Source organism: Vipera ursinii (genome assembly GCF_947247035.1).
Source record: "Vipera ursinii genome assembly, chromosome: 4".
Classification (NCBI taxonomy): Eukaryota; Metazoa; Chordata; class Lepidosauria; order Squamata; family Viperidae; genus Vipera; species Vipera ursinii.
The window spans coordinates 108,180,159-108,193,794 of record NC_139514.1 but is presented as its reverse complement, the minus strand read 5'-3'; the positions used below and the strand labels follow the sequence as shown (position 1 = coordinate 108,193,794).

General features: G+C 42.6%; 1 long non-coding RNA gene across 1 annotated transcript in view; it reads right to left on the bottom strand.

Annotated features, from left to right (window-relative positions):
- Nucleotides 1-1,916: 1,916 nt before the first annotated feature.
- Nucleotides 1,917-13,636, bottom strand: part of LOC310640195 — a 50,367-nt gene continuing 38,647 nt past the window's right edge. Inside the window, exon 2 of the long non-coding RNA XR_014492490.1 lies at nt 1,917-2,025. This is a non-coding gene — a long non-coding RNA (uncharacterized lncRNA). The remainder of the gene's footprint in view (nt 2,026-13,636) is intronic.

Below are 13,636 nucleotides of genomic sequence, written 5' to 3'. Positions count from 1 at the left end.
CCATAAGTCTGGGATTATGGTGAGCACAATGGGTTTTGGAGTTGTTGAAGGAAAAGTCTTCATCATGGTTCAGTCCAAGCCAGGAATAAGCAACATGGCGACTGCTTTAGAAAGAAGGTTGCAGTATATTGAAGAGGAGAGCCAGACAGAAAGATGGCTCTAGAAGAAAAGAGAGTGAGCACATGTAGGGAGTGGGTTTTTATACCCTCTGGAGCCTTTTGTTTAGAGTTGTTCCTGTGGCATGAACTTTGACCTGAGTCTGAGTGTACCTTTCTGGTATTCTGATGGTGGTGGATTAATCCTATTATGTCCCAAAGGTCATATCCTGCTTCCCTGAGGCTGTGGCTGATGACTGTTTTGGTGTGAGGGGTTGTTGATTCTAGGGATCTTTCTTCCTAATCCCAGTTTCCTGACTCCAGTCTTTCTGACAAGGTTATCACATCTGCAATTCTGCAGACTTGGTTTCTGTTTGGGACAGAGAGACTTGGGGGCGGGATTGGTTTCTGCTTTTAAAATCCTTTAGGGAAATATATTCTGCCTTTTAAATATTTCCAAAAATATTTCTTTCTCCGAGGGTTGGAGGGAGCTGAATTCCCACAGAGTCAATGTGGGAGAATGTCCTGCCAACCTGAGTGACACCTGGGAGCAGGTGCCTTCACACAAAGGTCTTGCAAACTGCTGGAGAAGAGGAAGGGGAAGCACCCGGCTAGCCAGAACATTACGAGCGCAAGTGGACCAAATTTCCTCTTGAGCGGAGCTGCACTCGTGATTCTTCTCTTCAACCCATTCATTTGAAAAAGGGAGCTAGTATGACAACACTGAGCCAAATAGATGATTTCAGGTAGGTATTTTTTAAACCCAGTGGGCTTTTACCTCCATTTTCAATTTTTCTTCTTCTTTCACCAGTAACTAACCTTGTGATCTGCCATCAGTGTCAATGGAAAACGAGCTCTGGAACATCAACTGGAAGTTTATTTGGGGAAATAATAACATGAGAGGGAACTGGGAAGATTCACAGCCAGAAAATCTGAAACAGGAAGAAATCCATTTAAAGACAATGGAGGGGAAATCTAATTGAAAATTATAAAATAGCTGCATTAATGCATTAATACTGTATTATGATATAATTCTTGCAGTGTTGCAATTAGATTATCGCTGTCTCCCGTTTAAAGAATTTTAGCCGGTTATTTTCCTTTTAACCAGTTGATTATTTAAGGTAAATAAATATGCATATTGTGTAAATCTCGGTATAAGTGCCTGTTAAAAAAGCCTTGGGTTACTTTAAACTTTATTCACTATTATAATTAGATGGCAGAACCTAAACAGCTTCACGAAGGAAACACGTCTTCATTTTTCGACTCTCCCATGGACTAAGAGAATAGACCACTCCCAAAGGGCCTGGTTTTGTGTGAATTCCCACCTTCAGGAGTCTGTGTAGGGCTTTCTGCATGCAACAGGAGGCCTGAAACTCCAATAAAATACAGAAGACCAAGGATGTTTGATGGTGAAGGGAATCCTGGTGATTTATGTCATAATTATTCACAGCACTCAGGAAGAAGTCTTGGGGCATTTGTTTAATCAATCATGTTTATTAATGCTATTAATTTTCAAACAAGCACCAGAGCACAAGGTAGAAATTATTCTGTGCTAGACAAATGAATTTAAGCAGTCTGAGATACAGAATTGCAAGATGAAGGTTTAGACTAGAGCTTCCAAATTTTTCAGTCCATGTAACCTGCTCAAGTTTTCTCCTCCTCCTCCTCCTCCTCCTCCTCCTCCTCCTCCTCCCCCTTCCCCTCCTCCTCTTCTTCCCGCCTCCTCCTCCTCTTCTTCTTCTTCTTCTTCCTCTCCCCCCTCTCCTCCCCCTCCTCCTCTTCTTCTTCTTCTTCCTCTCCCCCCTCTCCTCCTCCTCCTCCTCCTTCTCTTCTTCTTCTTCTTCTTCTTCTTCTTCTTCTTCTTCTTCTTCTTCTTCTTCTTCTTCTTCTTCTTCTTCTTCTTCTTCTTCTTCTTCTTCTTCTTCTTCTTCTTCTTCTCCTTCCTCATCAGCCTGTCATGGAACCCCATCACACTGTTTCAGAACACAGTTTGACAAATCCTACTCCAGATGGACTCTTATGGACCTCTGCAGAAACCATGCACAGAACACAGTGAAAATTCCCAACTTCTGCTTTTGTTTTAGGGTAATTGCTCCATTGAGCTAAAACATGATGTCCTTGAATTCTTGGGAGAGTCCCAGCTAGTCTTAGGTTGGAAGGCTGGGAGTTGTGGCAGAAGATACTGTATCTTCTACAGATGGAGAAACGACTTCTCATCCCAAGACATGCAGCAGTGAGAACACATCTATCCTTGACTGATTCTCTACCAAATTGTCCTCTGCAATGGGAGGTGAAGGTTTATAGAGGATGGCTGATTTCCTGGTCGTTGTTGGTTTGGCTTCCTGTTTTTATTTTGGTTATTGTTGGTTTGCCTTCCTGTTTTGCTTTTCTAGTCCTGGTATAAGGTGAATGGCCTCTTCAAGCACTGCCATGCTCAGTTGGCTAGTTGAACCTTTTGGCAATTGCAAATTATACAGTTGATATCCAAAGCCAGATTTTAATCAGTAACTCAATAAGAAATATTTTTTGTTGTTGAGGTTGGCTGAAAAGATCATTGGCAGTTCCCTCCCTCCCATCCAGGACATAGCACAGAAGCGTTGCTTTAAAAAATCCCCCCTACCCCTCCCTTCTCCCTCCTTTTTTTTAATAATAAAAAAAAAGAAGCGTTGCTTGAACAGGGTCTGTAAGATTATCTGGGACACTACTCATCCTCTTCACAACCTGTTTTCCTTGTTACCTTCTGGGAGAAGGAGGCTCCGTGGTATCCGAAGCAGAACATCCAGATTCAGTCATAGATTCGTTCCATACGGTATTAACCTTATGAACTCTAAAGCTTCCTCCTTCCGTTATATATTCAAGATGGACAGTGTTTAATATTTATTTGTTATGTATATGTAGGGGTGTGGGTCTATACATATGTTGTATGTAGTATGTTTCGGTGTGTGTCATGTATGTGTTTGAGAGCAGGCAACTAAATTTCATTTTTGATGTGTGCTGTGTGCCCACAGTAAAAAAAATGACAATAAAGGTTATCTTATCTTATCTTTTAAAAAAATAAGAAAAGTAGTGTCATTGGTATAATCAGCTTTGAATAAATTTTCACTGTCTTTCTGCCTCTTAATTATTTTTCTAAAATCCCCAGCAGGCCTCTTCACATTCCAGAGCATCTAACGATACTGCATTTGAAGAAAATTAACAGTGCCTGTTTTCAATATATAAAGTTTTGCATGGGCAGTTGCTTAGCATTTTATAAACCAGGCAAAAGGAATTATTCCCTTCATTTCCCCTTTCCTGCTTTTCTGGAAGGACCTTCACAATGTTTCCACTTCTGAAGGGTGTTGAGGAAACTTTTGCCATCAGTTTGAGATGCACCTGGAAGGCGTTTCTGCACAAGATCCACATTTTTCAGATTTTTGGCAAAGCAGCTCATCACTCAGTGACAAGTGCACAAAATGTACATAGCAAGAAAAACACACACAAAAGTAAATAAATAGAAAATACCCGAGGCGGTTTAGAGTTTAAAAAGTGAAAGGAAGTATTTTTAAAAAAAGGATGTGACAGTGGGCTCTCTGATCATCTTAGAAACAGTGGTGGCACAGTTAGAATGCAATACTGCTCACTTCAGGAGTTCGATCCTGACCGGCTCAAGGTTGACTCAACCTTCTATCCTTCCCAGGTCGGTAAAATGAGGACCCAGATTGTTGGGGGCAATAGGTTGACTCTGTAAACCACATAGAGATGGCTGTAAAGCACTATGACAGGGGTGTCAAACTCAATTTCATTGAGGCCCGCATCAGCATTGCGGTTGCCCTCAAGGGGCCGGGTGGGTGTGGCCAGGGTGGGCATGGCCTACTGGGTGGGCGTGGCTAGAGTGTGTATGGCCTACTGGGTGGGCATGGCCAGCTCTACATCGTTCACATGAAGGGTGCCTATGGGGGCCTGGGCAGGAGTGGGACAGATCTGAGGGTCTCTGGCAGGAGGAGGGTCTCTGGGCCAGGGCCAAGGCAGTTGGGGGCTGTTCTCTCATTGTTTCCAGGATGGCTTCGCAGGCCACATGAAACCACTTCACAGGTCGGATCCGGCCCCCGGGCCTTGTGTTTGACATGTCTGCACTATGAAGTCTAAGTACTATTGCTATTAGAATTCTGATTAATCAACAGGGATAAGGAGGAACAGAACAGAGACCATGAACAGAAAAAAATAAAAGACTCTTGCCTAGGCATGTGTTTCCTGTTGGAGGGAAAAGTCCTTACTGCAATTTCTGGGATGTTCTTTAACCTTTTGGGAAATAAATCTTACTTACCAAAGCTCCTCAAGATTCCTTGTTGACGTTAACTACTTCTGATCTAGGTTTGCAGAAGCAATTGGAGAATGGTCGAAGGCTAAGTGATTTTGCAAGCAGGTTCCAAATTATGGTTTGGGCAGAGGGATGAAATAGCTTTGGAAAATCGTTTGACCTCTTTGTCTTTGTAGGGGCTCTGACAAAGATGAGGGGGTCAGCCTGTTTTCCAAAGCACCAAAAGGCAAGACAAGAAACAATGGTTGGAAAGAAGCCAAGGAGAGAAGCAACCTAGAATAAGGAGAAATTTCCTAATGGTGAGAGCAATTAATGTCTTGCCTTCAGAAGTTGTGGGTGCTCCATCACTGGAGGCTTTTAAACAGAGACTGGACAACCATTTGTCTGTAATGGTACAGGGCACAGGACTGCAACCCGCGGCTCTGGAGCTGCATGCGGCTCTTTCAGCCATCTCCTGCGACTCCCAGTCCTCTGCCATGTGCAGTCCAAAAAAAAAAAAGTGGGACTAAAAAAGTTCAACCAATCAATTCAAATATGCAGGGTAGGTGCATATCTCGCCTTGTCTCCACTCTTCAGTCAAACCCTGTTCTGCACATGCGCGCATGTACGTGCATGCGCACACATTTTTTTGCGGCTCCCAGTTTTTCCTTTTGTGAGGGAACTGGTTCCGAGTGGCTCTTTCACTGTTTCAGGTTGCTGACCTCTGGTATAGGGTCTCCTGCTTGAGCAGGGCGTTGGACTAGAAGACCTCCACGGTCTCTTCCAATTCTATTATCCTATGTTCTATGAAGCAGTTCATGGACAGCCAGTGAGATAATTCTGGGACAGGAATGGACCTCTGATGGTCCAGCAGAACAACGGACTGAGCACATTGCCATCCAACGTCTGTCAGGGGTTTGGCATGACTAATAGGAGTCTCACTGGGCAAATCATAACAATTCTCTCTCAGAAGGCTGCCATTGATTTGAAAGTTCATGGTCAAATGGACAGTTGGTTAAAACTGCTGCTTGCCCATCTAAGAAGAATAGGAATGTGGTGAGAACCGAAGAAGCTTCTTGGATGAGAAATGAAAAGTTTTTTTTTTAAAAAAAACCCAAGGAAGTCCAGGTGCCTTTTGAAAAAGCACATTTGGGAAAACCATGATCTGGATGATTGAAAATCTTAATAGACATGGTGGGGAAATTATAATAAAAGCCAGAGCAACGTTTTAAGTCTGGGCAGAAGGGGAAAGTAGAAATGGAGGCGAGAGCTTCCTAAGAATTAATTGACTTATTAATTTGCCCTTCTGCATCCATGGCCTGAGATAATAAATGACCTATTTTATTGAAGGCAGTTTCAGTATTAATAGCATCATTATGGCACATTTACAGAGTCTTGGTTGGAAAGCCCTTGTTATTTCCACTCTTTTTTGGCTTTCCAAGATGGGATTGGGGGGAAATTGCTTTTCCTTAAAACAAGATGTTCAATCTTTTTCAGTTATGGATCTTTTATTCGCCTACCAGGAGCCTCACTCCAAAAAAAAAAAAAAAACCCACAAAAAAAACCCAGACATTGCCAGGACAGAACAAATGGCCCTAAATTAGATTTAATTAAGTGTAGTTCATAGGTTTGCTTCTCAAGTGCCCAATAATTTTCCCTTTGGTCACATTAAAAATGACCATTTGGTGTCCATCTGTAGATGAACTTTGAGTCTTCTCCAGATTCAGCAGGCAGTCACAAAGCAAAGATGTCAGACTTGCCCTTAAAGGATGCACATAAGTGTTTGAGGAAAGCTAAAGTTCACATCACCTGGTTAAGCAAGTTTGGTTAGAATGGAACTTTTATACATTTGAAAATATTTACTGCATCAGGTTCCTAATGTATATAGAGCTGAGCTTTTGAAGGCTAGCATTTGTAAACTGCGAGATAGCAATAGCACTAGCACTTAGATTTACATACCATTTGATAGTGCCCTACAGCCCTCTCTAAGCACTTTACAGAGTCGGCATGTTGCCCCCAACAGTCTGGGTCCTCATTTTCCTGACCTCGGAACAATCCATGGCTGAGTCAACCTTCAGCCAGTCAAGATCGAACTTCTGGCAGTGGGCAGAGTTAGTCTGCAATACTGCATTCTAACTACTGTGCCACCATGACTCTTACAAAAGGAGATGTCTCCTTTTATGTTGATTCTCCAAAGGTCTACAAGGAATTTGCTTTCTGTTTTCACTAATCCTGCTCAAAACAGGTTCTTGAGAAGATCAAAAGAAGACCCAGGTGCCACACCTATCTTGAAACCACAGGTACATCTTTGTATCTAAGTCCTGATGTGGGTCACTCCAACATTCCAGATTCATGTCTTCTTTGGGTTCCTATCAAAGGTAGATGTTCCTTCTGTTCCTTTTCTGAAACTCTGGATGGTTTTTCTCTCTCTAGCAGGAATGGAGAACTCAACAAACGGCTGTAACATTTTCATTTTTCGTCAAAGTGGGAATGCAATTTGCAGACTGAGGAGAGCTTTCCAAAGGGATCACTTTGTGAAAATACAGACAACAAGTGTAAGGACCAGGTGCAAAAACAGGCAAGCCCAACCAATCCTTCTCTATGCTTCTGTGGGCTAATTTGCCTGAACTGGATGGAATTGGTAGAGATGTGTTTGATTAGCAGCTATTGTCATTATCATTCTAGCCATTGTCTATCCACTGCAGGATGAAGGCCTCTTCTGCACATTTCCAACCAATACGGTCCTGGGCTTTCTTTTGCTAACTGAGCCCAATCCATCATGTTTGAGGTCTCTTTCATGGACACTTTTTATCAAGTGGGATCCCTTCTACGACTGCCTTGGTCCACCTGCCAACCGTTCTTCTTGCTGTGTGACCAGCTCATTTTCATTTCCATTCTTTTATTCTTTTTAAGATATTGTATAGTTTTGTCTGTTCTCTAATCCACATGCGTGTCTTTCTATCTTGTCTTGTAATGCCGAGCATGTATCTTGCCATGGCTCTTTGTGCCACTTTTAGCTTTTGTATCGATTGTGTTGTGATTCCGTGTCAGCCTGTGCTCCCAGCAGCTGAGTCTGAAGGATCTGAGGAGGAGGAGGAGGAGGGGTTGGAGAGCCTTCGGTGTCTGAGGGAGGCTCTGATGCAATCTGAGGACCCAGATTGTTGGGGGCAATTAAGCTGACTTTGTAATAATGCCGCTTGGGGGGGGGGAAAGCCCTAACAAGCAGGCATATACATAGAATGAAGGCTACTGCTAAGCTTGTAAGCCGCCCTGAGTCTTCGGAGAAGGGCGGGATATAAATGGAATTAAAAAAAAATTACAGGACTCTCAGTCAGAGGAAGAGCCTGGCCCCTCCAATCATGTTCTTTATGAGGCTCAGCTGTGTGAGGAGGAGGAGGAGGATTCAGACTCTGAGGCTTCACAGCTGAATCTATTTAGAGACGCTCGAAGTAGAAGGCAGCTTAGCAGAGCAGACACGAGAAAGTCTATGAGGCAACTCAGCGAAAGGAGGAGAAGGCATTGAGAAGCCACGCCTTGGGGCTGCTAATAAAAGGGGAAGGTGTGGGCGGTGCTGGTTGCTGAAGGCAACCGTTCGTAGAACTCCAAAGGAAATCCTGGTCTGTTTATGTTCTTGCTGAACCTCTTGTTTAGCTCTTGTTTTGCTGTTTGAACTAATTATTTTGCTAAGGAAAATATTCTGCTGCTTTTTGTTTTGAGGACTTCATTATTTTGAACTGTATATAAATAAAAGGGTTGGTTTTTTTTCCCCCAGCCTATTGATTTAAAAAGAAAAGGGGTTGTCCTTGACACGCAAACTGGGACGGTCGTAGGCTGGAACAGAACAGATTGTGAGGTTAAGTGTCCATGTTTCACCGGCGTATGTTAGAGCAGGTAGCACACGCTGATCTAAAACTTTTCTCTTTAGGCATAGGGGGAGGTTGTTCTTGAAAACTACGCTTAACTTGCCAAATGCCTGCCAAGCACATTTAACACATTGCTCAATTAGATTAGCAGCTATTCAGCTTCAAAATAAGAGATGCATAGAATTCAGCTTACAAAACAGGTGCAAAAGACCTGTGTCGTTTTTAGTGCCTTTTCCAAAGTTTCTCTGAGAGAAGAACCCTAAGCCTGCCTGGCATTTACTTTTCTTAAGAGAGATTGTGCATCGGGCGTGGCTAAACTGAAGGTGATCCCTTTCCAAAGAGATCTAAAGGAACTGGGACCGCCTATTTTACTTTCGATAAGACTTGCTGTGATCCAGTCCAAATATGGAGTACACTGGATATACGCTCCAGATAGTTATGCCTCCCTAAAGCCACCCACTGAAGTCAGTGACCTATACCAGGGGTAGGCAACCTCGGCTCTTTTATGACTCATGGACTTCAACTCCCAGAATTCCTGAGCCAGCTTGGCTGGCTCAGGAATTCTGGGAGTTGAAGTCCATGAGTCATAAAAGAGCCGAGGTTGCCTACCCCTGACCTATACAGTACAGGTTAAAGTTTTTGTTCAAGAATAATCTCTATTCTGCCTAAATATACTTAGGAAGGCAGCTATTAAAACAACATTCTCCAACCTGATGTTCTCCAGCTGTTCCGAGCTTCAACTACTATTATTCTTAGTCAACAGGACCTTTGGCCATGTTGGCTGAGAACTGTGAAGTTTTATCTGAAGGTTCCAGCGTGGGGAAGACTCATTTCAAGCAGGGATTAAATGTGACTCTTAATTTCAATGTGGCTTAAAAACACAGCCAAAGTAAGGTGCTGATTAATCGCCGCACAATTGACTTAAGACTGAAAACCTTAGGATTTTTTTTTATTGCTTGGAAAGCTGATTAAGATTTGTATTTGTAGATATGTACACCACACAAATTCACAAATATGAGTATTTGTGTATATGAATGTGTGTGTGTATGTATGCTAGTGTGGGTATATTTGTCCATGCACACTCTAACATATATAGACATACATAAGGCCATGCTACACTGCTGCCTATTTAAAAGAGAAAGAGAATCAATATACTTTCATATACTAAAAATAGTTTTGGACTGGGGGAAAAAACCCATTAATATCCTGCAGGGAAAAAAAATGAAATAAGCCCCAAGTATTGTGCTTGGATTTAAGCCACTTAAAGCATTTTTATTTTTCCCACAGGTTCAGCTTATGCCAAAATTTCAGGCAGGATTTTCTTTGGCTTTTTATGACTTCCTTATATTATTCAACCCATTAAGTTGACCAACAGATGGCTGTTTGGATGCCAGTTCAGCACTTTTTAAGAAACTGGGGCTATACAAATGCCACTGGCATATCCAGGTGGAAAGGAAAAAGGTGCTTATTGAAAATTCCAAGGAATGTGCAGTGATTGCTAGAAAAGTCATCATAGATATACAGTATCAAGCAGTAGCCAAAGGTGCAAATATCTCCTTTGCAAAGCCCAGCCCTCAACTCTCTTGTTACACTCCCCTGCTAAAGTCTACAGCAGGGGTCCCCAATCCCTGGGGCACAGCTAACTACTGGGCTGTGGCCTGTTTGAACCCAGGCCGTGTGAGCAATGGGCAAGTGCACACGAGCTCATACGGGAAGCTCCACTCACACAAGTGTGCATGTGCAAAACTCCACTTGTGATAGCAGTGGGCCATTGTGCTCATGCGCAAAGCTCCACTTGCAAAAATGGAGGGAGCTTGAGTGGAGACAGAGCTTGTGGTCAAGCATGAAGCTCCATTCACACAAATGGAGCTTCACCTGTTCACACAAGAGGTCATGCATGCCCACTGCTTGCACCAATGGTGCTATGCGTGTGTGCATGTGCCTGCCACTCACATCACCCACCCACCCACCCTGCAGTGGGCTGCCAAAGTGGAAAGTTGGGGCCCGCTGGTCTACTGTGAAAACAACTGGGAAGGTATTGTGTTTTTCAAGACAGCTCATTTATGTTTCCATGATTTTTTTTAACCATTCATGGCTGCGAGCATCAAGCCAGATTTCCCAGAGAGAAACAAGTTTTACTTTGGAGATCTTTGTCTAATGCATCCCTCTTCAGAAACAGCTGCAAAGAACAGTTTGCATTAGACAGCCCATCTTCTATGCTGGGAGCTGAAAAAGATCTCCTCAACCACAGAATGTCCATACCAGAGTTTTTTGGCACACATCTACTGTACTCTACTTCCAATGGATGTATCGCCTTGTCAAATTAGCCGCATCTTAATTTTTTCATGTCCTCCATCTCTGGAGATGTTAGGTTATGGACTATTAGATGAAACTCACAGGATATACTAGCCCCATGGTGGCGAACCTATGGCACGCATGCCACAGGTGGCACGCAGAGCCCTCTCTGTGGGAACACGTGCCTTCACCCCAGTCATTGGCCTTCAGGTGGGTTTTATAAAACCTTTTCGCTTTAGGCCTCCGCCACCGTGTGCAAAAAAAAAAGGTTCAATCAATTTCAACTTCTTGTGGGGAAAAAAAAGATCTCACAAAGTTGGAATTGATTGATTGAACTTTTTAGTCCCACCCAGTCTGCCATTACCACTACAACCATGCCCACCCAATTGGCCACACCCACCCAGCACCCGATGATACATTAGTGGGTTTGGGGTTGCAGTTTGGGCACTCGGTCTCTAAAAGGTTCGCCATCACTGTCCTAGCCTCTTGCGATGATGACACTTTAATGGAAGACAAGGAAAGCAACAAAATGTTTTAAGGGACTGGAGGCTAAACCATATGAATGAGGAATTGGGTATGTCATTAATGAAAAGAAGGACTGGGTGGGGCACAATAGCAGTGTTCCAATATTTGAGGGGCTCCTACAAAGAGGAGGGGGTCAAACTATTTTGCAAGGCTCCTGAAGGTAGAACAAGAAGCAATGGATGGAAACTAATCAAGGAGAGAAGCAACCTAGAACTAAGAAGAAATTTCCTAACAGTGAGAACAATTATCCAGTGGAATGGCTTGCCTTCAGAAGTTGTGGGTGCTCCATCACTGAAGGTTTTCAAAAAGAGACTGGACAACTATTTGTCTGTAATGGTATAAGGTTTCCTGCGTGAGCAGAGGGTTGGACTAGAAGAGGTCCCTTCCAACTCTCTTATTCTACGTTTAATGTTTTATGATTCCCATTAAGCTTCTGAGGAGAACCAAGGAGAACCAAGCAGGAGCTGAACTGGATCAGGACCTCTGCTCAGAATTCACTAGACTAGAGTAAATCCGCCACTGAGATGAGAGGTCTTCCTTTTGGGACTAATGGACAAACCTTTGGAAAAAAAATCATGGATCTTTGCTTTTGTATACAAGAGCTGCTGCAAAATTATCGTATGTACAAAGATGGAAAGATTTGCTGTTATGCACCGTGGAAGAACGGTTTGGGAAAATGATGGAGCTTGCTGAGATGGCTAAATTGACTTCTTTGATCAGAAAAAAGAAGATATTTACATTTATTCCTTCTAGGCTTTTTATGTATAACAGGGAAAAAATGAACGTATGAGTTATACCAAAGTGTTTAGAATGCAGTACTGCAAGCTACTTCTGCTGACTGCCGGCTGCCAGCAGTTCAGCAGTTCGAGTCTCACTGGCTCAAGGTTGACTCAGCCGTCTATCCTTCAGAGGTCAGTAAAATGAGGACCCAGATTGTTGGGGGCAATACGCTGACTCTGTAAACCGCTTCGAAAGGGCTGTTTAGCACTGTGAAGTTGTATATAAGTCTAAGTGCTATTGCTATTTCCATGAAACAGAATAGATTGTAGAAAAAAGAGTTTTGTACTTATTTAAAGAAAGTTGAAGTCCACTTCTTTGTAGCTTTTATCTTTCTTATCTTTACTTTCTTCCATTTCTTGAACTTTTAGCTTTTTTATTTCTCTTTCTTGTCTTTTTTTGCCCCTTATATTAATTTCCATTAGTTTTTATTTTCTTTTTAAAATGTTTCATAATGTTATAAATATAAAAATAAATAAATTCAGTGGGTCTTCCAAAACATATATAGAGGACTGAAATAGGAACAGGCATCTTACATCTCCTTTTTCAATTATTCATACTTCTAATTTTGAGTGACTGTCATAAACAATATATCCAGCCTTAGAAACAAAAGACAAAATTGACATATCTTTGAAAGTCTCCCTAGAGGTTGAATGATTATGTATCATCCATGTGTGCACACAAACACAGAGAAGAGTTACTTTGCCCTTCCCTCATAGACTGGCATTGACAGCTTGGGGGCCATGAAGGTGGAACATTTCTAGGGTATACCTTGATGAAAATAACTTCCTTCCCTCTGGCCACCTAAAATTATTTATATCAAACAATAAATAATATCCGTAGAGGAGCCCTGGTGCCGCAGTGGTTAGAATTACAAGCTAACTCTGCCCAGAGCCTGGAGTTCAATCCTGACTGGCTCAAGATTAACTCAACCTTCCATTCTTTTGAGGTCAGTAAAATGAGGAGCCAGATTATTGGGGGCAATATGCTGACATTGAAAATTGCCCTGAGAGTGCTGTAAACTAAGCACTAGAGAGCAGTATATAAATCTAAGCGCTATTGCTATTGGTATAAATGTTTTGGGTTATCCAGGTAAAGTTGAACATGTTTGGCTTTCCCCAGTGTGGTGTCCCTATCTTTGCTGGTGACAATTCCATTATTCCAGCAGTTAATAAGATGATGTCCTCACGGGGGGGGGGTGTCCCTGCTTTCCTCTTTGTCTTCTGAACTTTTTGCAAGTGCAAGTCATTTGATCGTTTGTGGGTTTTATTGCAGAATGGGGGCGGGCGGGGGTGGGGGTTAGAAGAAGATCTGTGCTTCGAAGACACTGCTGCTGCTGGCTTTACAGCTGCCAAAATGAGGGAGGCACCGCTTCCTTTGAATATTCAAGCTAAAGCAATTAGATGTAAAGCATCTAATTTCAGATTCAGCTTTTTTTTGTGTGTGTGTGTGCATCCTAATAAGGTTTGCAAAAACTGGTTACCCTGATTTCCTGCAGGAGAAGGTCATTTTATTTATTTGCTTATTTTAACATAGTAGTAGCCTGAAGCACTGATGGAGGCAGCTGAATCCATTCTGAAATTATAAAATTAAGGTATGGGGGTGGGTGGGAATCCAATGCTCTATGTAAAATGAATACTTGGCAGCTTCCAAGCTGCAGCTATGCCCACGTGCATGTAGCTCTGACAAACCAAAATGAGCAATAATTCACTGCCTGATGCCCAGGCACAAAGCTGCAGATTAAACGTGCCTAACACGAGTTCCCCTTTTCCTATCTTACAGATTTTATGACACACCAGGCCCTG